We start from the raw sequence: 23,408 nt of genomic DNA, 5'->3' as shown, positions 1-23,408 counted from the left end.
GTACTAGCTTCAGTTCCCTGCGTACAGGGTTCATTTCCCTATGTACCGGGTTCTGTTTCTTGCGTACAGGGTTCAGTTCCCTGCATACGGGGTTCAGTTCCCTGCATAGGGGGTCAGTTCCCTGCAAACAGGTTTCAGTTCCCTCTGTACCGGGTTCAGTTCCCTGCGTGCAGGGTTCAGTTCCCTGTGTACGGGTTTCAGTTCCCTGCGTATGTGGTTCAGTTCCCTGCATATAGGGTTAAGTTCCCTGTGTACAGGATTCAGTTCCCTGCATACCTGGTTCAGTTCCCTGTGTACTGGGTTCAGTTCCCTGCATACCAGGTTAAGTTCCCTGCCTACATGGTTCAGTTCCCTCTGTACCGGGTTCAGTTCCTTGCATACCGGGTTCAGTTCCCTGCGTACTGGGTTAAGTTCCCTGCGTACTGGGTTCAGTTCCCTGCATACCGGGTTCAGTTCCCTGCGTCCTGGGTTCAGTTCCCTCTGTACCGGGTTCAGTTCCCTGCGTACGGGGTTCAGTTCCCTGCATAGGGGGTTCGGTTCCCTGCAAACAGGTTTCAGTTCCCTCTGTACCGGGTTCAGTTCCCTGCGTGCAGGGTTCAGTTCCCTGTGTACGGGTTTCAGTTCCCTGCGTATCGGGTTCAGTTCCCTGCATATAGGGTTAAGTTCCCTGCGTACAGGTTTCAGTTCCCTGCTTACACGGTTCAGTTCCCTGTGTTCTGGGTTCAGTTCCCCGCGTACCGGGCTCAGTTCACTGCGTTCTGGGTTCTGTTCCCAGCGTTCGGGGTTCAGTTCCCAGCGTACCAGGTTCAGTTCCCTGCCTACCGGGCTCAGTTCCCTGCGAACGGGGTTCAGTTGCCTGCGTACCCGATTCAGTTCCCTGCGTACGGGGTTCAGTTGCCTGCGTACTGGGTTCAGTTCCCTGCGTACGGGGTTCATGTCCCTGCTTACCGGGCTCAGTTCCCTGCGTAATGGATTCAAGTTCCTGCGTACCAGGTTCAGTTCACTGCGTCCCGTGTTCAGTTCCCTGCGTACAGGTTTCAGTTCCCTGCATACGGGGTTCAAGTCCCTGCATACCAGGTTCAGTTCCCTGCGTACATGGTTCAGTTCCCTGCTTACAGGGTTCAGTTCCCTGCCTACCGGATTCAGTTCGCTGCGTACAGAGTTCTGCTCCCTGCATACGGGGTTCGGTTCCCTGCATATAGTTTTCAGTTCCCTCTGTACCGGGTTCAGTTCCCTGCGTAATGGCTTCAGTTCCCTGTGTTCCGGTCACAGTTCGCTGCGTACTCGGTTCAGTTCCCTCTGTACCGGGTTCAGTTCCCTGCGTACCGGATTCAGTTCCCTTTGTACTGCGTTCAGTTCCCTGCATACTGGATTGAGTTCCCTGCGTACCGGGTTCATTTCCCTGTGTACTGGATTCAGTTCCCTCTGTACCGAGTTCAGTTCCCTGTGTACTGGGTTCAGTTCCCTGCATACCGGGTTCAGTTCCCTGCATACAGAGTTCAGTTCCCTCTGTACCGGGTTCAGTTCCCTGCATACCGGGTTCAGTTCTCTCCGTACCGGGTTCAGTTCCCTCTGTACCGGGCTCAGTTCACTGCATACTGGGTTCAAGTCCCTGCGTACGTGTTCAGTTCCCTGCATACCGGGCTCAGTTCCCTGCGTACCGGTATCAAGTCCCTGCATAGCAGGTTCAGTTCACTGCGTACCGGGTTCAATTCCCTGCGTACATGGTTCAGTTCCCGGCGTACGGGGTTCAAGTCCCTGCATACCGAGCTCAGTTCCCTGCGTACAGTTTTCAATTCCCTACATACTGGGTTCAGTTCCCTGCGTACAGGGTTTATTTCCTTCTGTACAGGGTTCAGTTCCCTGCGTACCGGGCTCAGTTCACTGCGTACCGGGTTCAGTTCCCTGCATACTGGGTTCAGTTCCCTGCGTACCGGGCTCAGTTCCCTGCGTACTGGGTTCAGTTGCCTTCGTACCGGGTTCACTTCCCTGCGTACCGGGTTCAGTTGTCTTTGTACTAGCTTCAGTTCCCTGTGTACAGGTTTCTTTTCCCTATGTACCAGGTTCTGTTTCTTGCGTACAGGGTTCAGTTCCCTGCATACGGGTTTCAGTTCCCTGCATAGGGGGTTCAGTTCCCTGCAAACAGGTTTCAGTTCCCTCTGTACCGGGTTCAGTTCCCTGCGTGCAGGGTTCAGTTCCCTGTGTACGTGTTTCAGTTCCCTGCGTATGTGGTTCAGTTCCCTGCATATAGGGTTAAGTTCCCTGCGTACAGGTTTCAGTTCTCTGCTTACTGGGTTCAGTTCCCTGTGTTCTGGGTTCAGTTCCCTGCGTACCAGGCTCAGTTCACTGCGTACTGGGTTCAGTTCCCAGCGTTCGGGGTTCTGTTCCCAGCGTACCGGGTTCAGTTCCCTGCATACTGGGTTCAAGTCCCAGCGTACCAGGTTCAGTTCCCTGCCTACTGGGCTCAGTTCCCTGCGAACGGGGATCAGTTGCCTTTGTACCCCGTTCAGAGCCCTGCGTACGGGGTTCAGTTCCCTGCCTACCGGGCTCAGTTCCCTGCATACGGGGTTCAGTTGCCTGCGTACCGGATTCAGTTCCCTTGTACGGGGTTCAGTTGCCTGCGTAATTGGTTCAGTTCCCTGCGTACGGGGTTCATGTCCCTATTACCAGGCTCAGTTCCCTGCGTAACGGGTTCAAGTTCCTGCGTACCAGGTTCAGTTCACTGCGTCCCGTGTTCAGTTCCCTGCGTACAGGTTTCAGTTCCCTGCATACGGGGTTCAAGTCCCTGCATACCAGGTTCAGATCCCTGCTTACAGGGTTCAGTTCCCTGCCTACCGGATTCAGTTCCCTGCGTACAGAGTTCTGCTCCCTGCATACGGGGTTCGGTTCCCTGCATATAGGTTTCAGTTCCCTCTGTACCGGGTTCAGTTCCCTGCATAATGGCTTCAGTTCCCTGCGTTCTGGTCACAGTTCCCTGCATACTGGGTTCAGTTCCCTCTTGCCGGGTTCAGTTCACTGCGTACCGGGTTCAGTTCCCTGTGTACTGCGTTCAGTTCCCTCTGTACCGGGTTCAGTTCCCTGAATGCTGGGTTCAAGTCCCTGCTTACGTGTTCAGTTCCCTGCATACCGGGCTCAGTTCCCTGCGTACCGGTATCAAGTCCCTGCATACCAGGTTCAGTTCACTGCGTACCGGGTTCAATTCCCTGCGTACATGCTTCAGTTCCCGGCGTACGGGGTTCACATCCCTGCATACCGGGCTCAGTTCCCTGCGTACAGTTTTCAGTTCCCTGCTACAGGGTTCAGTTCCCTGGGTTCTGTGTTCAGTTCCCTGCGTACCGGGTTCAGTTCCCTGCGTACAGGGTATATTTCCTTTTGTACCGGGTTCAGTTCCCTGCGTACTGGGCTCAGTTCACTGCGTACCGGGTTCAGTTCCCTTCGTACTGGGTTCAGTTCCCTGCGTACCGGGCTCAGCTCCCTGCGTACTGGGTTCAGTTTCCTTCGTGCCGGGTTCACTTCCCTGCGTACCGGGTTCAGTTGTCTTTGTACTAGCTTCAGTTCCCTGCGTACAGGGTTCATTTCCCTATGTACCGGGTTCTGTTTCTTGCGTACAGGGTTCAGTTCCCTGCATACGGGGTTCAGTTCCCTGCATAGGGGGTTCAGTTCCCTGCAAACAGGTTTCAGTTCCCTCTGTACCGGGTTCAGTTCCCTGCGTGCAGGGTTCAGTTCCCTGTGTACGGGTTTCAGTTCCCTGCGTATGTGGTTCAGTTCCCTGCATATAGGGTTAAGTTCCCTGCGTACAGGATTCAGTTCCCTGCATACCGGGTTCAGTTCCCTGTGTACTGGGTTCAGTTCCCTGCGTACCAGGTTAAGTTCCCTGCCTACATGGTTCAGTTCCCTCTGTACCGGGTTCAGTTCCTTGCATACCGGGTTCAGTTCCCTGCGTACTGGGTTCAGTTCCCTGCGTACTGGGTTCAGTTCCCTGCGTACTGGGTTCAGTTCCCTGCATACCGGGTTCAGTTCCCTGCGTCCTGGGTTCAGTTCCCTCTGTACCGGATTCAGTTCCCTGCGTACGGGGTTCAGTTCCCTGCATAGGGGGTTCAGTTCCCTGCAAACAGGTTTCAGTTCCCTCTGTACCGGGTTCAGTTCCCTGCGTGCAGGGTTCAGTTCCCTGTGTACGGGTTTCAGTTCCCTGCGTATCGGGTTCAGTTCCCTGCATATAGGGTTAAGTTCCCTGCGTACAGGTTTCAGTTCCCTGCTTACACGGTTCAGTTCCCTGTGTTCTGGGTTCAGTTCCCCGCATACCGGGCTCAGTTCACTGCGTTCTGGGTTCAGTTCCCAGCGTTCGGGGTTCAGTTCCCAGCGTACCAGGTTCAGTTCCCTGCCTACCGGGCTCAGTTCCCTGCGAACGGGGTTCAGTTGCCTGCGTACCCCGTTCAGAGCCCTGCGTACGGGGTTCAGTTCCCTGCCTACCGGGCTCAGTTACCTGCATACGGGGTTCAGTTGCCTGCGTACCCGATTCAGTTCCCTGCGTACGGGGTTCAGTTGCCTGCGTACTGGGTTCAGTTCCCTGCGTACGGGATCCATGTCCCTGCTTACCGGGCTCAGTTCCCTGTGTAATGGATTCAAGTTCCTGCGTACCAGGTTCAGTTCACTGCGTCCCGTGTTCAGTTCCCTGCGTACAGGTTTCAGTTCCCTGCATACGGGGTTCAAGTCCCTGCATACCAGGTTCAGTTCCCTGCGTACATGGTTCAGTTCCCTGCTTACAGGGTTCAGTTCCCTGCCTACCGGATTCAGTTCGCTGCGTACAGAGTTCTGCTCCCTGCATACGGGGTTCGGTTCCCTGCATATAGGTTTCAGTTCCCTCTGTACCGGGTTCAGTTCCCTGCGTAATGGCTTCAGTTCCCTGTGTTCCGGTCACAGTTCCCTGCGTACTCGGTTCAGTTCCCTCTGTACCGGGTTCAGTTCCCTGCGTACCGGATTCAGTTCCCTTTGTACTGCGTTCAGTTCCCTGCGTACTGGATTGAGTTCCCTGCGTACCGGGTTCATTTCCCTGTGTACTGGATTCAGTTCCCTCTGTACCGAGTTCAGTTCCCTGTGTACTGGGTTCAGTTCCCTGCATTCCGGGTTCAGTTCCCTGCATACAGAGTTCAGTCCCCTCTGTACCGGGTTCAGTTCCCTGCATACCGGGTTCAGTTCTCTCCGTACCGTGTTCAGTTCCCTCTGTACCGGGCTCAGTTCACTGCATACTGGGTTCAAGTCCCTGCGTACGTGTTCAGTTCCCTGCATACCGGGCTCAGTTCCCTGCGTACCGGTATCAAGTCCCTGCATAGCAGGTTCAGTTCACTGCGTACCGGGTTCAATTCCCTGCGTACATGGTTCAGTTCCCGGCGTACGGGGTTCAAGTCCCTGCATACCGGGCTCAGTTCCCTGCGTACAGTTTTCAATTCCCTACGTACTGGGTTCAGTTCCCTGCGTACAGGGTTTATTTCCTTCTGTACAGGGTTCAGTTCCCTGCGTACCGGGCTCAGTTCCCTGCGTACTGGGTTCAGTTGCCTTCGTACCGGGTTCACTTCCCTGCGTACCGGGTTCAGTTGTCTTTGTACTAGCTTCAGTTCCCTGTGTACAGGTTTCTTTTCCCTATGTACCAGGTTCTGTTTCTTGCGTACAGGGTTCAGTTCCCTGCATACGGGTTTCAGTTCCCTGCATAGGGGGTTCAGTTCCCTGCAAACAGGTTTCAGTTCCCTCTGTACCGGGTTCAGTTCCCTGCGTGCAGGGTTCAGTTCCCTGTGTACGTGTTTCAGTTCCCTGCGTATGTGGTTCAGTTCCCTGCATATAGGGTTAAGTTCCCTGCGTACAGGTTTCAGTTCCCTGCTTACTGGGTTCAGTTCCCTGTGTTCTGGGTTCAGTTCCCTGCGTACCAGGCTCAGTTCACTGCGTACTGGGTTCAGTTCCCAGCGTTCGGGGTTCTGTTCCCAGCGTACCGGGTTCAATTCCCTGCGTACTGGGTTCAAGTCCCAGCGTACCAGGTTCAGTTCCCTGCCTACTGGGCTCAGTTCCCTGCGAACGGGGATCAGTTGCCTTCGTACCCCGTTCAGAGCCCTGCGTACAGGGTTCAGTTCCCTGCCTACCGGGCTCAGTTCCCTGCATACGGGTTTCAGTTGCCTGCGTACCGGATTCAGTTCCCTGCATACGGGGTTCAGTTGCCTGCGTACCGGATTCAGTTCCCTGCGTACGGGGTTCAGTTGCCTGCGTACTTGGTTCAGTTCCCTGTGTACGGGGTTCATGTCCCTGCTTACCGGGCTCAGTTCCCTGCGTAACGGGTTCAAGTTCCTGCGTACCAGGTTCAGTTCACTGCGTCCCGTGTTCTTTTCCCTGCGTACAGGTTTCAGTTCCCTGCATACGTGGTTCAAGTCCCTGCATACCAGGTTCAGTTCCCTGCGTACATGGTTCAGTTCCCTGCTTACAGGGTTCAGTTCCCGACCTACCGGATTCAGTTCCCTGCATACAGAGTTCTGCTCCCTGCATACGGGGTTCGGTTCCCTGTATATAGGTTTCAGTTCCCTCTGTAGCTGGTTCAGTTCTCTCTGTACCGGGTTCAGTTCCCTGCATAATGGCTTCAGTTCCCTGCGTTCTGGTCACAGTTCCCTGCGTACTGGGTTCAGCTCCCTCTGTGCCGGGTTCAGTTCACTGCGTACCGGGTTCAGTTCCCTGTGTACTGCGTTCAGTTCCCTCTGTTCCAGGTTCAGTTCCCTGAATACTGGGTTCAAGTCCCTGCGTACGTGTTCAGTTCCCTGCATACCGGGCTCAGTTCCCTGCGTACCGGTATCAAGTCCCTGCATACCAGGTTCAGTTCACTGCGTACCGGGTTCAATTCCCTGCGTACATGCTTCAGTTCCCGGCGTACGGGGTTCAAATCCCTGCATACCGGGCTCAGTTCCCTGCGTACAGTTTTCAGTTCCCTGCTACAGGTTTCAGTTCCCTGGGTTCTGTGTTCAGTTCCCTGCGTATCGGGTTCAGTTCCCTGCGTACAGGGTTTATTTCCTTCTGTACCGGGTTCAGTTCCCTGCGTACTGGGCTCAGTTCACTGCGTACCGGGTTCAGTTCCCTTCGTACTGGGTTCAGTTCCCTGCGTACTAGGATCAGTTCCCTGCGTACTGGGCTCAGTTCACTGCGTACCGGGTTCAGTTCCCTGCGTACTGGGTTCAGTTCCCTGCGTACTAGGATCAGTTCACTGCGTACCGGGCTCAGTTCCCTGCGTACTGGGTTCAGTTGCCTTCGTACCGGGTTCACTTCCCTGCGTACCGGGTTCAGTTGTCTTTGTACTAGCTTCAGTTCCCTGCGTACAGGGTTCATTTCCCTATGTACCGGCTTCTGTTTCTTGCGTACAGGGTTCAGTTCCCTGCATACGGGGTTCAGTTCCCTGCATAGGGGGTTCAGTTCCCTGCAAACAGGTTTCAGTTCCCTGTGTACCGGGTTCAGTTCCCTGCGTGCAGTGTTCAGTTCCCTGTGTACGGGTTTCAGTTCCCTGCGTATGTGGTTCAGTTCCCTGCATATAGGGTTAAGATCCCTGCGTACAGGTTTCAGTTCCCTGCATACCGGGTTGAGTTCCCTGTGTACCGGGTTCAGTTCCCTGCGTACCAGGTTAAGTTCCCTGCCTACAGGGTTCAGTTCCCTCTGTACCGGGTTCAGTTCCCTGCGTACAGGGTTCAGTTCCCTGTGTACTGGGTTCAGTTCCGTGCGTACCGGGTTCAGTTCCCTGCGTCCTGGGTTCAGTTCCCTCTGTACCGGGTTCAGTTCCCTGCGTACCGGGTGCAGTTGCCTATGTACTGCGTTCAGTTCCCTGCATATCGGGTTCAGTTCCCTGCGAACAGGGTTCAGTTCCCTCTGTACCGGGTTCAGTTCCCTGCATACCGGGTTCAGTTCCCTGTGTACTGGGTTCAGTTCCCTCTGTACCGGGTTCAGTTCCCTGCGTACCGGGCTCAGTTCCCTGCATACTGGGTTCAATTCCCTGCGTACCGGGTTCAGTTTCCTGCGTACCAGGCTCAGCTCCCTGCGTACTGGGTTCAATTCCCTGCATACCGGGCTCAGTTCTTTGCGTACAGGGTTCAGTTCCCTGCGTACGGGGTTTAAGTCCCTGCATACCGGGCTCAGTTCCCTGCGTAGAGGGTGCAGTTCACTGCTTCCAGGGTTCAGTTCCCTGCCTTCCGGATTCAGTTCCCTGCGTAAAGGGTTCAGTTCCCTGTGTTCCGGGTTCAGTTCCCTGGGTACTAGGTTCAGTTCCCTCTGTGCCGGGTTCAGTTCCCTGCATACCGGGTTCAGTTCTCTTTGTACTGCGTTCAGTTCCCTGCGTACCGGGTTCAGTTCCATGCGTACAAGGTTCAGTTACCTCTGTATCGGGTTCAGTTCCCTGCGTACCGGGTTCAGTTCCCTGTGTACAGGGTTCAGTTCCCTATGTACCGGGTTCTGTTTCTTGCGTACAGTGTTCAGTTCCCTGCGTACGGTGTTCGGTTCCCTGCATACGGCGTTCAGTCCCCTGCATAGGGGGTTCAGTTCCCTGCATACAGGTTTCAGTTCCCTCTGTACCGGGTTCAGTTCCCTGCGTACAGGGTTCAGTTCCCTGTGTATGGGTTTCAGTTCCCTGCGTATGTGGTTCAGTTCCCTGCATATAGGGTTAAGTTCCCTGTGTACAGTGTCCAGTTCCCTGCGTACCGGGTTCAGTTCCCTGCGTAGCAGGTTAAGTTCCCTCGTACAGGGTTCAGTTCCCTCTGTACCGGGTTCAGTTCCCAGCGTACCGGGTTCAGTTCCCTGCGTACTGGGTTCAGTTCCCTGCGTACCGGGCTCAGTTCCCTGCGTACTGGTTTCAATTCCCTCTGTACCGGGTTCAGTTCCCAACGTACCAGCTTCAGTTCCCAGCGTACCGGGTTCATTTCCCTGCATACCGGTTTCAGTTCCCTGTGTACCGGGTTCAGTTCCCTGCGTACCAGGTTAAGTTCCCTGCCTACAGGGTACAGTTCCCTCTGTACCGGGTTCAGTTCCTAGCATACCGGGTTCAGTTCACTGCGTACTGGGTTCAGTTCCCTGCGTACCGGGTTCAGTTCCCTGCGTACCGGGTTCAGTTCCCTCTGTACCGGGTTCAGTTCCCTGCTTACCGGGTTCATTTCCCTATGTACTGCGTTCAGTTCACTGCGTACCGGGTTCAGTTCCCCGTGAACAGGGTTCAGTTCCCTCTGTAACGGGTTCAGTTCCCTGCATACCTGTTTCAGTTCCCTGTGTACCGGGTTCAGTTCCCTGCGTACCAGGTTAAGTTCCCTGCCTACAGGGTTCAGTTCCCTCTGTACCAGGTTCAGTTCCTAGCATACCGGGTTCAGTTCACTGCGTACTGGGTTCAGTTCCCTGCGTACTGGTTTCAGTTCCCTCTGTACCGGGTTCAGTTCCCAACGTACCAGCTTCAGTTCCCAGCGTACCGGGTTCATTTCCCTGCATACCGGTTTCAGTTCCCTGTGTACCGGCTTCAGTTCCCTGCGTACCAGGTTAAGAAACCTGCCTACAGGGTTCAGTTCCCTCTGTACCGGGTTCAGTTCCTAGCATAGCGGGTTGGGTTCACTGCGTACTGGGTTCAGTTCCCTGCGTACCGGGTTCAGTTCCCTGCGTACCGGGTTCAGTTCCCTCTGTACCGGGTTCAGTTCCCTCTGTAACGGGTTCATTTCCCTATGTACTGCGTTCAGTTCCCTGCGTACCGGGTTCAGTTCCCCGTGAACAGGGTTCAGTTCCCTCTGTAACGGGTTAAGTTCCCTGCATACCGGGTTCATTTCCCTGTGTAGTGGGTTCAGTTCCCTCTGTACCGGGTTCAGTTCCCTGCGTACCGGGCTCAGTTCCCTGCGTACTGGTTTCAAGTCCCTGCGTACCGGGTTCAGTTTCCTGCGTACCAGGCTCAGCTCCCTGCGTATTGGGTTCAAATCCCTGCATACCGGGCTCAGTTCCTTGCGTACAGGGTTCAGTTCCCTGCGTACAGGGTTTAAGTCCCTGCGTACCAGGATAAGTTCCCTGCATACAGGGTGCAGTTCACTGCTTACAGGGTTTAAGTCCCTGCGTACCAGGTTAAGTTCCCTGCCTACAGGGTTCCGTTCCCTCTGTACCGGGTTCAGTTCCCTGCGTACTGGGTTCAGTTCCCTGCGTACCGGGTTCAGTTCCCTGCGTACCGGCTTCAGTTCCCTCTGTACCGGGTTCAGTTCCCTGCTTACCGGGTTCATTTCCCTATGTACTGCATTCAGTTCCCTGCGTATCGGGTTCAGTTCCCCGTGAACAGGGTTCAGTTCCCTCTGTAACGGGTTCAGTTCCCTGCATACCGGGTTCAGTTCCCTGTGTACTGGGTTCAGTTCCCTCTGTACCGGGATCAGTTTCCTGCGTACCAGGCTCAGCTCCCTGCGTACTGGGTTCAAATCCCTGCATACCGGGCTCAGTTCCTTGCGTACAGGGTTCAGTTCCCTGCGTACGGGGTTTAAGTCCCTGCATACCGGGCTCAGTTCCCTGCGTACAGGGTGCAGTTCACTGCTTACAGGGTTCAGTTCCCTGCCTTCCGGATTCAGTTCCCTGCTTACAGGGTTCAGTTCCCTGTTTTCCGGGTTCAGTTCCCTTGGTACTAGGTTCAGTTTCCTCTGTGCCGGGTTCAGTTCCCTGCGTACCGGGTTCTGTTCCCTGTGTACTGCGTTCAGTTCCCTGCATACCGGGTTCAGTTCCATCCGTACAGGTTTCAGTTACCTCTGTAACGGTTTCAGTTCCCTGCGTACCGGGTTCAGTTCCCTGTGTACTGGGTTCAGTTCCCTCTGTACCGGATTCAGTTCCCAGCGTACCGGGTTCAGTTCCCTGCATACCGGGTTCAGTTCCCTGTGTACTGGGTTCATTTCCCTGCGTACCGAGTTCAGTTCCCTGCATACAGGTTTCGGTTCCCTCTGTACCGGGTTCAGTTCCCTGGGGACCGGCTTCATTTCGCTGTGTACTGGGTTCAGTTCCTTCTGTACCGGGTTCAGTTCCCAGCGTACCAAGCTCTGTTCCCTGCGCACCGAGTTCAGTTCCCTGTGTTCTGGTTTCAGTTCCCTGCGTACAGTGTTCAGTTCCCTGCATACAGGGTTCAGTTCCTTCTGTACCGGGTTAAGTTCCCTGCGTACCGGGTTCAGTTCCCTGCGTACCAGGTTAAGTTCCCTGCGTACAGGGTTCAATTCCCTCTGTACCGGGTTCAGTTCCCTGTGTACCGGGTTCAGTTCCCTGTGTACTGCGTTCAGTTCCCTGCGTACCGGATTCAGTTCCCTGCAAACAGTGTTCAGTTCCCTCTGTACCGGGTTCAGTTCCCTGCGTACCAGGTTAAGTTCCCTGCCTACAGGGTTCAGTTCCCTCTGTACCGGGTTCAGTTCCTAGCATTCCGGGTTCAGTTCCCTGCGTACTGGGGTCAGTTCCCTGCGTCCTGGGTTCAGTTCCCTCTGTACCGGGTTCAGTTCCCTGCGTACAGGGTTCAGTTCCCTATGTACTGCGTTCAGTTCCCTGCGTACCGGGTTCAGTTCCCTGCGTACAGGTTGCAGTTCCCTGCGTACCGGTTTCAGTTCCCTCTGTACCGGGTTCAGTTCCTAGCATACCGGGTTCAGTTAACTGCGTACTGGGTTCAGTTCGCTGCGTGCTGGTTTCAGTTCCCTCTGTACCGGGTTCAGTTCCCAACGTACCAGGTTCAGTTCCCAGCGTACCGGGTTCATTTCCCTGCATAACGGTTTCAGTTCCCTGTGTACCGGGTTCAGTTCCCTGCGTACCAGGTTAAGTTCCCTGCCTACAGGGTTCAGTTCCCTCTGTACCGGGTTCAGTTCCTAGCATACCGGGTTCAGTTCACTGCGTACTGGGTTCAGTTCCCTGCGTACCGGGTTCAGTTCCCTGCGTACCGGGTTCAGTTCCCTCTGTACCGGGTTCAGTTCCCTCTGTAACGGGTTCATTTCCCTATGTACTGCGTTCAGTTCCCTGCGTACCGGGTTCAGTTCCCCGTGAACAGGGTTCAGTTCCCTCTGTAACGGGTTCAGTTCCCTGCATACCGGGTTCATTTCCCTGTGTAGTGGGTTCAGTTCCCTCTGTACCGGGTTCAGTTCCCTGCGTACCGGGCTCAGTTCCCTGCGTACTGGGTTCAAGTCCCTGCGTACCGGGTTCAGTTTCCTGCGTACCAGGCTCAGCTCCCTGCGTATTGGGTTCAAATCCCTGCATACCGGGCTCAGTTCCTTGCGTACAGGGTTCAGTTCCCTGCGTACTGGGTTTAAGTCCCTGCATACCGGGCTCAGTTCCCTGCATACAGGGTGCAGTTCACTGCTTACAGGGTTCAGTTCCCTGCCTTCCGGATTCAGTTCCTTGCTTACAGGGTTCACTTCCCTGTTTTCTGGGTTTAATTCCCTTGGTAAAGGTTCAGTTCCCTCTGTGCCGGGTTCAGTTCCCTGCGTACCGGGTTCTGTTCCCTGTGTACTGCGTTCAGTTCCCTGCGTACCGGGTTCAGTTCCATGCGTACAGGTTTCAGTTACCTCTGTACTGGTTTCAGTTCCCTGCGTACCGGGTTCAGTTCCCTGTGTACTGGGTTCAGTTCCCTCTGTACCGGATTTAGTTCCCAGCGTACCGGGTTCAGTTCCCTGCGTACCGGGTTAACTTCCCTGCGTACAGGGTTCAGTTCCCAGCATACCAGGCTCAGTTCCCTGCGTACTGCGTTCAGTTCCCTGCGTACCTTGTTCAGTTCCCTGCGTACAGGGTTCAGTTCCCTCTGTACCGGGTTCAGTTCCCTGGGGACTGGCTTCATTTCGCTGTGTACTGGGTTCAGTTCCTTCTGTACCGGGTTCAGTTCCCAGCGTACCAAGCTCTGTTCCCTGCGTACCGAGTTCAGTTCCCTGTGTTCTGGTTTCAGTTCCCTGCGTACAGGGTTCAGTTCCCTCTGTACCGGGTTCAGTTCCCTGAGTACCGGGTTCAGTTCCCTGTGTACTGCGTTCAGTTCCCTGCAAACAGTGTTCAGTTCCCTCTGTACCGGGTTCAGTTCCGTGCGTACCAGGTTAATTTCTCTGCCTACAGGGTTCAGTTCCCTCTGTACCGGGTTCAGTTCCTAGCATTCCGGGTTCAGTTCCCTGCGTACTGGGTTCAGTTCCCTGCGTCCTGGGTTCATTTCCCTCTGTACGCCGTTCAGTTCCCTGCGTACCGGGTTCAGTTCCCTGCGTACAGGTTGCAGTTCCCTGCGTACGGGGTTCAAGTCCCTGCATACCGGGCTCAGTTCCCTGCGTACAGCTTTCAGTTCCCTGCTTACAGGGTTCAGTTCCCTGCCTTCCGGATTCAGTTCCCTGCGTACAGGGTTCTGCTCCCTGCATATGGAGTTCTGTTCCCAGCGTATGGGGTTCATTTCCCTGCGTACAGGGTTCAGTTCCCTGCGTACAGGGTTCAGTTCCCTGTGTTCCAGGTTCAGTTCCCTGCGTACCGGGCTCAGTTCACTGCGTACCGGGTTCAGTTCCCTGCGCACGGGGTTCATTTCCCTGCGTACCGGGTTCAGTTCCCTGCGTACTGGGTTCAGTTCCCAGCGTACCGGGCTCAGTTCCCTGCGTACTGGGTTCAGTTACCATCGTACCGGGTTCACTTCCCTGCGTACCGGGTTCAGTTGTCTTTGTACTAGCTTCAGTTCCCTGCTTACAGGGTTCAGTTCCCTCTGTACCGGGTTCTGTTTCTTGCGTACAGTGTTCAGTTCCCTGCGTACGGGGTTCGGTTCCCTGCATACGGCGTTCAGTCCCCTGCATAGGGGGTTCAGTTCCCTGCATACAGGTTTCAGTTCCCTCTGTACCGGTTTCAGTTCCCTGCGTACAGGGTTCAGTTCCCTGTGTATGGGTTTCAGTTCCCTGCGTATGTGGTTCAGTTCCCTGCATATAGGGTTAAGATCCCTGTGTACAGGTTCCAGTTCCCTGCGTACCGGGTTCAGTTCCCTGCGTACCAGGTTAAGTTCCCTCGTACAGGGTTCAGTTCCCTCTGTACCGGGTTCAGTTCCCAGCGTACCGGGTTCAGTTCCCTTCGTACTGGGTTCAGTTCCCTGCGTACCGGGCTCAGTTCCCTGCGTACTGGTTTCAATTCCCTCTGTACCGCGTTCAGTTCCCAACGTACCAGCTTCAGTTCCCAGCGTACCGGGTTCATTTCCCTGCATACCGGTTTCAGTTCCCTGTGTACCGGGTTCAGTTCCCTGCGTACCAGGTTAAGTTCCCTGCCTACAGGGTTCAGTTCCCTCTGTACCAGGTTCAGTTCCTAGCATACCAGGTTCAGTTCACTGCGTACTGGGTTCAGTTCCCTGCGTACTGGTTTCAGTTCCCTCTGTACCAGGTTCAGTTCCCAGCGTACCGGGTTCATTTCCCTGCATAACGGTTTCAGTTCCCTGTGTACCGGGTTCAGTTCCCTGCGTACCAGGTTAAGTTCCCTGCCTACAGGGTTCAGTTCCCTCTGTACCGGGTTCAGTTCCTAGCATACCGGGTTCAGTTCACTGCGTACTGGGTTCAGTTCCCTGCGTACCGGGTTCAGTTCCCTGCGTACCGGGTTCAGTTCCCTCTGTACCGGGTTCAGTTCCCTCTGTAACGGGTTCATTTCCCTATGTACTGCGTTCAGTTCCCTGCGTACCGGGTTCAGTTCCCCGTGAACAGGGTTCAGTTCCCTCTGTAACGGGTTCAGTTCCCTGCATACCGGGTTCATTTCCCTGTGTAGTGGGTTCAGTTCCCTCTGTACCGGGTTCAGTTCCCTGCGTACCGGGCTCAGTTCCCTGCGTACTGGGTTCAAGTCCCTGCGTACCGGGTTCAGTTTCCTGCGTACCAGGCTCAGCTCCCTGCGTATTGGGTTCAAATCCCTGCATACCGGGCTCAGTTCCTTGCGTACAGGGTTCAGTTCCCTGCGTACTGGGTTTAAGTCCCTGCATACCGGGCTCAGTTCCCTGCATACAGGGTGCAGTTCACTGCTTACAGGGTTCAGTTCCCTGCCTTCCGGATTCAGTTCCTTGCTTACAGGGTTCAGTTCCCTGTTTTCTGGGTTTAATTCCCTTGGTAAAGGTTCAGTTCCCTCTGTGCCGGGTTCAGTTCCCTGCGTACCGGGATCTGTTCCCTGTGTACTGCGTTCAGTTCCCTGCGTACCGGGTTCAGTTCCCTGTGTACTGGGTTCAGTTCCCTCTGTACCGGATTTAGTTCCCAGCGTACCGGGTTCAGTTCCCTGCGTACCGGGTTAACTTCCCTGCGTACAGGGTTCAGTTCCCAGCATACCGGGCTCAGTTCCCTGCGTACTGCGTTCAGTTCCCTGCGTACCTTGTTCAGTTCCCTGCGTACAGGGTTCAGTTCCCTCTGTACCGGGTTCAGTTCCCTGGGGACCAGCTTCATTTCGCTGTGTACTGGGTTCAGTTCCTTCTGTACCGGGTTCAGTTCCCAGCGTACCAAGCTCTGTTCCCTGCGTACCGAGTTCAGTTCCCTGTGTTCTGGTTTCAGTTCCCTGCGTACAGTGTTCAGTTCCCTGCATACAGGGTTCAGTTCCCTCTGTACCGGGTTAAGTTCCCTGCGTACCGGGTTCAGTTCCCTGCGTACCAGGTTAAGTTCCCTGCGTACAGGGTTCAGTTCCCTCTGTACCGGGTTCAGTTCCCTGAGTACCGGGTTCAGTTCCCTGTGTACTGCGTTCAGTTCCCTGCGTACCGGATTCAGTTCCCTGCAAACAGTGTTCAGTTCGCTCTGTACCGGGTTCAGTTCCCTGCGTACCAGGTTAATTTCCCTGCCTACAGGGTTCAGTTCCCTCTGTACCGGGTTCAGTTCCTAGCATTCCGGGTTCAGTTCCCTGCGTACTGGGTTCAGTTCCCTGCGTCCTGGGTTCAGTTCCCTCTGTACCGGGTTCAGTTCCCTTTGTACCGGGTTCAGTTCCCTAAGTACGGCGTTCAGTTCCCTGCGTACCGGGTTCAGTTCCCTGCGTACAGGTTGCAGTTCCCTGCGTACGGGGTTCAAGTCCCTGCATACCGGGCTCAGTTCCCTGCGTACAGCTTTCAGTTCCCTGCTTACAGGGTTCAGTTCCCTGCCTTCCGGATTCAGTTCCCTGCGTACAGGGTTCTGCTCCCTGCATATGGAGTTCTGTTCCCAGCGTATGGGGTTCATTTCCCTGCGTACAGGGTTCAGTTCCCTGCGTACAGGGTTCAGTTCCCTGTGTTCCAGGTTCAGTTCCCTGCGTACCGGGCTCAGTTCACAGCGTACCGGGTTCAGTTCCCTGCGCACGGGGTTCATTTCCCTGCGTACCGGGTTCAGTTCCATGCGTACTGGGTTCAGTTCCCAGCGTACCGGGCTCAGTTCCCTGCGTACTGGGTTCAGTTACCATCGTACCGGGTTCACTTCCCTGCGTACCGGGTTCAGTTGTCATTGTACTAGCTTCAGTTCCCTGCGTACAGGGTTCAGTTCCCTATGTACCGGGTTCTGTTTCTTGCGTACAGTGTTCAGTTCCCTGCGTACGGGGTTCGGTTCCCTGCATACGGCGTTCAGTCCCCTGCATAGGGGGTTCAGTTCCCTGCATACAGGTTTCAGTTCCCTCTGTACCGGTTTCAGTTCCCTGCGTACAGGGTTCAGTTCCCTGTGTATGGGTTTCAGTTCCCTGCGTATGTGGTTCAGTTCCCGGCATATAGGGTTAAGATCCCTGTGTACAGGTTCCAGTTCCCTGCGTACCGGGTTCAGTTCCCTGCGTACCAGGTTAAGTTCCCTCGTACAGGGTTCAGTTCCCTCTGTACCGGGTTCAGTTCCCAGCGTACTGGGTTCAGTTACCATCGTACCGGGTTCACTTCCCTGCGTACCGGGTTCAGTTGTCTTTGTACTAGCTTCAGTTCCCTGCTTACAGGGTTCAGTTCCCTATGTACCGGGTTCTGTTTCTTGCGTACAGTGTTCAGTTCCCTGCGTACGGGGTTCGGTTCCCTGCATACGGCGTTCAGTCCCCTGCATAGGGGGTTCAGTTCCCTGCATACAGGTTTCAGTTCCCTCTGTACCGGTTTCAGTTCCCTGCGTACAGGGTTCAGTTCCCTGTGTATGGGTTTCAGTTCCCTGTGTATGTGGTTCAGTTCCCTGCATATAGGGTTAAGATCCCTGTGTACAGGTTCCAGTTCCCTGCGTACCGGGTTCAGTTCCCTGCGTACCAGGTTAAGTTCCCTCGTACAGGGTTCAGTTCCCTCTGTACCGGGTTCAGTTCCCAGCGTACCGGGTTCAGTTCCCTTCGTACTGGGTTCAGTTCCCTGCGTACCGGGTTCAGTTCCCTGCGTACTGGTTTCAATTCCCTCTGTACCGGGTTCAGTTCCCAACGTACCAGCTTCAGTTCCCAGCGTACCGGGTTCATTTCCCTGCATACCGGTTCCCTGTGTACCGGGTTCAGTTCCCTGCGTACCAGGTTAAGTTCCCTGCCTACAGGGTTCAGTTCCCTCTGTACCAGGTTCAGTTCCTAGCATACCGGGTTCAGTTCACTGCGTACTGGGTTCAGTTCCCTGCGTACTGGTTTCAGTTCCCTCTGTACCAGGTTCAGTTCCCAGCGTACCGGGTTCATTTCCCTGCATAACGGTTTCAGTTCCCTGTGTACCGGGTTCAGTTCCCTGCGTACCAGGTTAAGTTCCCTGCCTACAGGGTTCAGTTCCCTCTGTACCGGGTTCAGTTCCTAGCATACCGGGTTCAGTTCACTGCGTACTGGGTTCAGTTCCCTGCGTACCGGGTTCAGTTCCCTGCGTACCGGGTTCAGTTCCCTCTGTACCGGGTTCAGTTCCCTCTGTAACGGGTTCATTTCCCTATGTACTGCGTTCAGTTCCCTGCGTACCGGGTTCAGTTCCCCGTGAACAGGGTTCAGTTCCCTCTGTAACGGGTTCAGTTCCCTGCATACCGGGTTCATTTCCCTGTGTAGTGGGTTCAGTTCCCTCTGTACCGGGTTCAGTTCCCTGCGTACCGGGCTCAGTTCCCTGCGTACTGGGTTCAAGTCCCTGCGTACCGGGTTCAGTTTCCTGCGTACCAGGCTCAGCTCCCTGCGTATTGGGTTCAAATCCCTGCATACCGGGCTCAGTTCCTTGCGTACAGGGTTCAGTTCCCTGCGTACTGGGTTTAAGTCCCTGCATACCGGGCTCAGTTCCCTGCATACAGGGTGCAGTTCACTGCTTACAGGGTTCAGTTCCCTGCCTTCCGGATTCAGTTCCTTGCTTACAGGGTTCACTTCCCTGTTTTCTGGGTTTAATTCCCTTGGTAAAGGTTCAGTTCCCTCTGTGCCGGGTTCAGTTCCCTGCGTACCGGGTTCTGTTCCCTGTGTACTGCGTTCAGTTCCCTGCGTACCGGGTTCAGTTCCATGCGTACAGGTTTCAGTTACCTCTGTACTGGTTTCAGTTCCCTGCGTACCGGGTTCAGTTCCCTGTGTACTGGGTTCAGTTCCCTCTGTACCGGATTTAGTTCCCAGCGTACCGGGTTCAGTTCCCTGCGTACCGGGTTAACTTCCCTGCGTACAGGGTTCAGTTCCCAGCATACCAGGCTCAGTTCCCTGCGTACTGCGTTCAGTTCCCTGCGTACCTTGTTCAGTTCCCTGCGTACAGGGTTCAGTTCCCTCTGTACCGGGTTCAGTTCCCTGGGGACTGGCTTCATTTCGCTGTGTACTGGGTTCAGTTCCTTCTGTACCGGGTTCAGTTCCCAGCGTACCAAGCTCTGTTCCCTGCGTACCGAGTTCAGTTCCCTGTGTTCTGGTTTCAGTTCCCTGCGTACAGGGTTCAGTTCCCTCTGTACCGGGTTCAGTTCCCTGAGTACCGGGTTCAGTTCCCTGTGTACTGCGTTCAGTTCCCTGCAAACAGTGTTCAGTTCCCTCTGTACCGGGTTCAGTTCCGTGCGTACCAGGTTAATTTCTCTGCCTACAGGGTTCAGTTCCCTCTGTACCGGGTTCAGTTCCTAGCATTCCGGGTTCAGTTCCCTGCGTACTGGGTTCAGTTCCCTGCGTCCTGGGTTCATTTCCCTCTGTACGCCGTTCAGTTCCCTGCGTACCGGGTTCAGTTCCCTGCGTACAGGTTGCAGTTCCCTGCGTACGGGGTTCAAGTCCCTGCATACCGGGCTCAGTTCCCTGCGTACAGCTTTCAGTTCCCTGCTTACAGGGTTCAGTTCCCTGCCTTCCGGATTCAGTTCCCTGCGTACAGGGTTCTGCTCCCTGCATATGGAGTTCTGTTCCCAGCGTATGGGGTTCATTTCCCTGCGTACAGGGTTCAGTTCCCTGCGTACAGGGTTCAGTTCCCTGTGTTCCAGGTTCAGTTCCCTGCGTACCGGGCTCAGTTCACTGCGTACCGGGTTCAGTTCCCTGCGCACGGGGTTCATTTCCCTGCGTACCGGGTTCAGTTCCCTGCGTACTGGGTTCAGTTCCCAGCGTACCGGGCTCAGTTCCCTGCGTACTGGGTTCAGTTACCATCGTACCGGGTTCACTTCCCTGCGTACCGGGTTCAGTTGTCTTTGTACTAGCTTCAGTTCCCTGCTTACAGGGTTCAGTTCCCTCTGTACCGGGTTCTGTTTCTTGCGTACAGTGTTCAGTTCCCTGCGTACGGGGTTCGGTTCCCTGCATACGGCGTTCAGTCCCCTGCATAGGGGGTTCAGTTCCCTGCATACAGGTTTCAGTTCCCTCTGTACCGGTTTCAGTTCCCTGCGTACAGGGTTCAGTTCCCTGTGTATGGGTTTCAGTTCCCTGCGTATGTGGTTCAGTTCCCTGCATATAGGGTTAAGATCCCTGTGTACAGGTTCCAGTTCCCTGCGTACCGGGTTCAGTTCCCTGCGTACCAGGTTAAGTTCCCTCGTACAGGGTTCAGTTCCCTCTGTACCGGGTTCAGTTCCCAGCGTACCGGGTTCAGTTCCCTTCGTACTGGGTTCAGTTCCCTGCGTACCGGGCTCAGTTCCCTGCGTACTGGTTTCAATTCCCTCTGTACCGCGTTCAGTTCCCAACGTACCAGCTTCAGTTCCCAGCGTACCGGGTTCATTTCCCTGCATACCGGTTTCAGTTCCCTGTGTACCGGGTTCAGTTCCCTGCGTACCAGGTTAAGTTCCCTGCCTACAGGGTTCAGTTCCCTCTGTACCAGGTTCAGTTCCTAGCATACCAGGTTCAGTTCACTGCGTACTGGGTTCAGTTCCCTGCGTACTGGTTTCAGTTCCCTCTGTACCAGGTTCAGTTCCCAGCGTACCGGGTTCATTTCCCTGCATAACGGTTTCAGTTCCCTGTGTACCGGGTTCAGTTCCCTGCGTACCAGCTTAAGTTCCCTGCCTACAGGGTTCAGTTCCCTCTGTACCGGGTTCAGTTCCTAGCATACCGGGTTCAGTTCACTGCGTACTGGGTTCAGTTCCCTGCGTACCGGGTTCAGTTCCCTGCGTACCGGGTTCAGTTCCCTCTGTACCGGGTTCAGTTCCCTCTGTAACGGGTTCATTTCCCTATGTACTGCGTTCAGTTCCCTGCGTACCGGGTTCAGTTCCCCGTGAACAGGGTTCAGTTCCCTCTGTAACGGGTTCAGTTCCCTGCATACCGGGTTCATTTCCCTGTGTAGTGGGTTCAGTTCCCTCTGTACCGGGTTCAGTTCCCTGCGTACCGGGCTCAGTTCCCTGCGTACTGGGTTCAAGTCCCTGCGTACCGGGTTCAGTTTCCTGCGTACCAGGCTCAGCTCCCTGCGTATTGGGTTCAAATCCCTGCATACCGGGCTCAGTTCCTTGCGTACAGGGTTCAGTTCCCTGCGTACTGGGTTTAAGTCCCTGCATACCGGGCTCAGTTCCCTGCATACAGGGTGCAGTTCACTGCTTACAGGGTTCAGTTCCCTGCCTTCCGGATTCAGTTCCTTGCTTACAGGGTTCAGTTCCCTGTTTTCTGGGTTTAATTCCCTTGGTAAAGGTTCAGTTCCCTCTGTGCCGGGTTCAGTTCCCTGCGTACCGGGATCTGTTCCCTGTGTACTGCGTTCAGTTCCCTGCGTACCGGGTTCAGTTCCCTGTGTACTGGGTTCAGTTCCCTCTGTACCGGATTTAGTTCCCAGCGTACCGGGTTCAGTTCCCTGCGTACCGGGTTAACTTCCCTGCGTACAGGGTTCAGTTCCCAGCATACCGGGCTCAGTTCCCTGCGTACTGCGTTCAGTTCCCTGCGTACCTTGTTCAGTTCCCTGCGTACAGGGTTCAGTTCCCTCTGTACCGGGTTCAGTTCCCTGGGGACCAGCTTCATTTCGCTGTGTACTGGGTTCAGTTCCTTCTGTACCGGGTTCAGTTCCCAGCGTACCAAGCTCTGTTCCCTGCGTACCGAGTTCAGTTCCCTGTGTTCTGGTTTCAGTTCCCTGCGTACAGTGTTCAGTTCCCTGCATACAGGGTTCAGTTCCCTCTGTACCGGGTTAAGTTCCCTGCGTACCGGGTTCAGTTCCCTGCGTACCAGGTTAAGTTCCCTGCGTACAGGGTTCAGTTCCCTCTGTACCGGGTTCAGTTCCCTGAGTACCGGGTTCAGTTCCCTGTGTACTGCGTTCAGTTCCCTGCGTACCGGATTCAGTTCCCTGCAAACAGTGTTCAGTTCGCTCTGTACCGGGTTCAGTTCCCTGCGTACCAGGTTAATTTCCCTGCCTACAGGGTTCAGTTCCCTCTGTACCGGGTTCAGTTCCTAGCATTCCGGGTTCAGTTCCCTGCGTACTGGGTTCAGTTCCCTGCGTCCTGGGTTCAGTTCCCTCTGTACCGGGTTCAGTTCCCTTTGTACCGGGTTCAGTTCCCTAAGTACGGCGTTCAGTTCCCTGCGTACCGGGTTCAGTTCCCTGCGTACAGGTTGCAGTTCCCTGCGTACGGGGTTCAAGTCCCTGCATACCGGGCTCAGTTCCCTGCGTACAGCTTTCAGTTCCCTGCTTACAGGGTTCAGTTCCCTGCCTTCCGGATTCAGTTCCCTGCGTACAGGGTTCTGCTCCCTGCATATGGAGTTCTGTTCCCAGCGTATGGGGTTCATTTCCCTGCGTACAGGGTTCAGTTCCCTGCGTACAGGGTTCAGTTCCCTGTGTTCCAGGTTCAGTTCCCTGCGTACCGGGCTCAGTTCACAGCGTACCGGGTTCAGTTCCCTGCGCACGGGGTTCATTTCCCTGCGTACCGGGTTCAGTTCCATGCGTACTGGGTTCAGTTCCCAGCGTACCGGGCTCAGTTCCCTGCGTACTGGGTTCAGTTACCATCGTACCGGGTTCACTTCCCTGCGTACCGGGTTCAGTTGTCATTGTACTAGCTTCAGTTCCCTGCGTACAGGGTTCAGTTCCCTATGTACCGGGTTCTGTTTCTTGCGTACAGTGTTCAGTTCCCTGCGTACGGGGTTCGGTTCCCTGCATACGGCGTTCAGTCCCCTGCATAGGGGGTTCAGTTCCCTGCATACAGGTTTCAGTTCCCTCTGTACCGGTTTCAGTTCCCTGCGTACAGGGTTCAGTTCCCTGTGTATGGGTTTCAGTTCCCTGCGTATGTGGTTCAGTTCCCGGCATATAGGGTTAAGATCCCTGTGTACAGGTTCCAGTTCCCTGCGTACCGGGTTCAGTTCCCTGCGTACCAGGTTAAGTTCCCTCGTACAGGGTTCAGTTCCCTCTGTACCGGGTTCAGTTCCCAGCGTACTGGGTTCAGTTACCATCGTACCGGGTTCACTTCCCTGCGTACCGGGTTCAGTTGTCTTTGTACTAGCTTCAGTTCCCTGCTTACAGGGTTCAGTTCCCTATGTACCGGGTTCTGTTTCTTGCGTACAGTGTTCAGTTCCCTGCGTACGGGGTTCGGTTCCCTGCATACGGCGTTCAGTCCCCTGCATAGGGGGTTCAGTTCCCTGCATACAGGTTTCAGTTCCCTCTGTACCGGTTTCAGTTCCCTGCGTACAGGGTTCAGTTCCCTGTGTATGGGTTTCAGTTCCCTGTGTATGTGGTTCAGTTCCCTGCATATAGGGTTAAGATCCCTGTGTACAGGTTCCAGTTCCCTGCGTACCGGGTTCAGTTCCCTGCGTACCAGGTTAAGTTCCCTCGTACAGGGTTCAGTTCCCTCTGTACCGGGTTCAGTTCCCAGCGTACCGGGTTCAGTTCCCTTCGTACTGGGTTCAGTTCCCTGCGTACCGGGTTCAGTTCCCTGCGTACTGGTTTCAATTCCCTCTGTACCGGGTTCAGTTCCCAACGTACCAGCTTCAGTTCCCAGCGTACCGGGTTCATTTCCCTGCATACCGGTTTCAGTTCCCTGTGTACCGGGTTCAGTTCCCTGCGTACCAGGTTAAGTTCCCTGCCTACAGGGTTCAGTTCCCTCTGTACCAGGTTCAGTTCCTAGCATACCGGGTTCAGTTCACTGCGTACTGGGTTCAGTTCCCTGCGTACTGGTTTCAGTTCCCTCTGTACCAGGTTCAGTTCCCAGCGTACCGGGTTCATTTCCCTG

This window comes from Carcharodon carcharias, chromosome 2, assembly GCF_017639515.1.
Source record: "Carcharodon carcharias isolate sCarCar2 chromosome 2, sCarCar2.pri, whole genome shotgun sequence".
Lineage (NCBI taxonomy): Eukaryota > Metazoa > Chordata > Chondrichthyes > Lamniformes > Lamnidae > Carcharodon > Carcharodon carcharias.
This window is presented reverse-complemented; position numbering follows the sequence as displayed.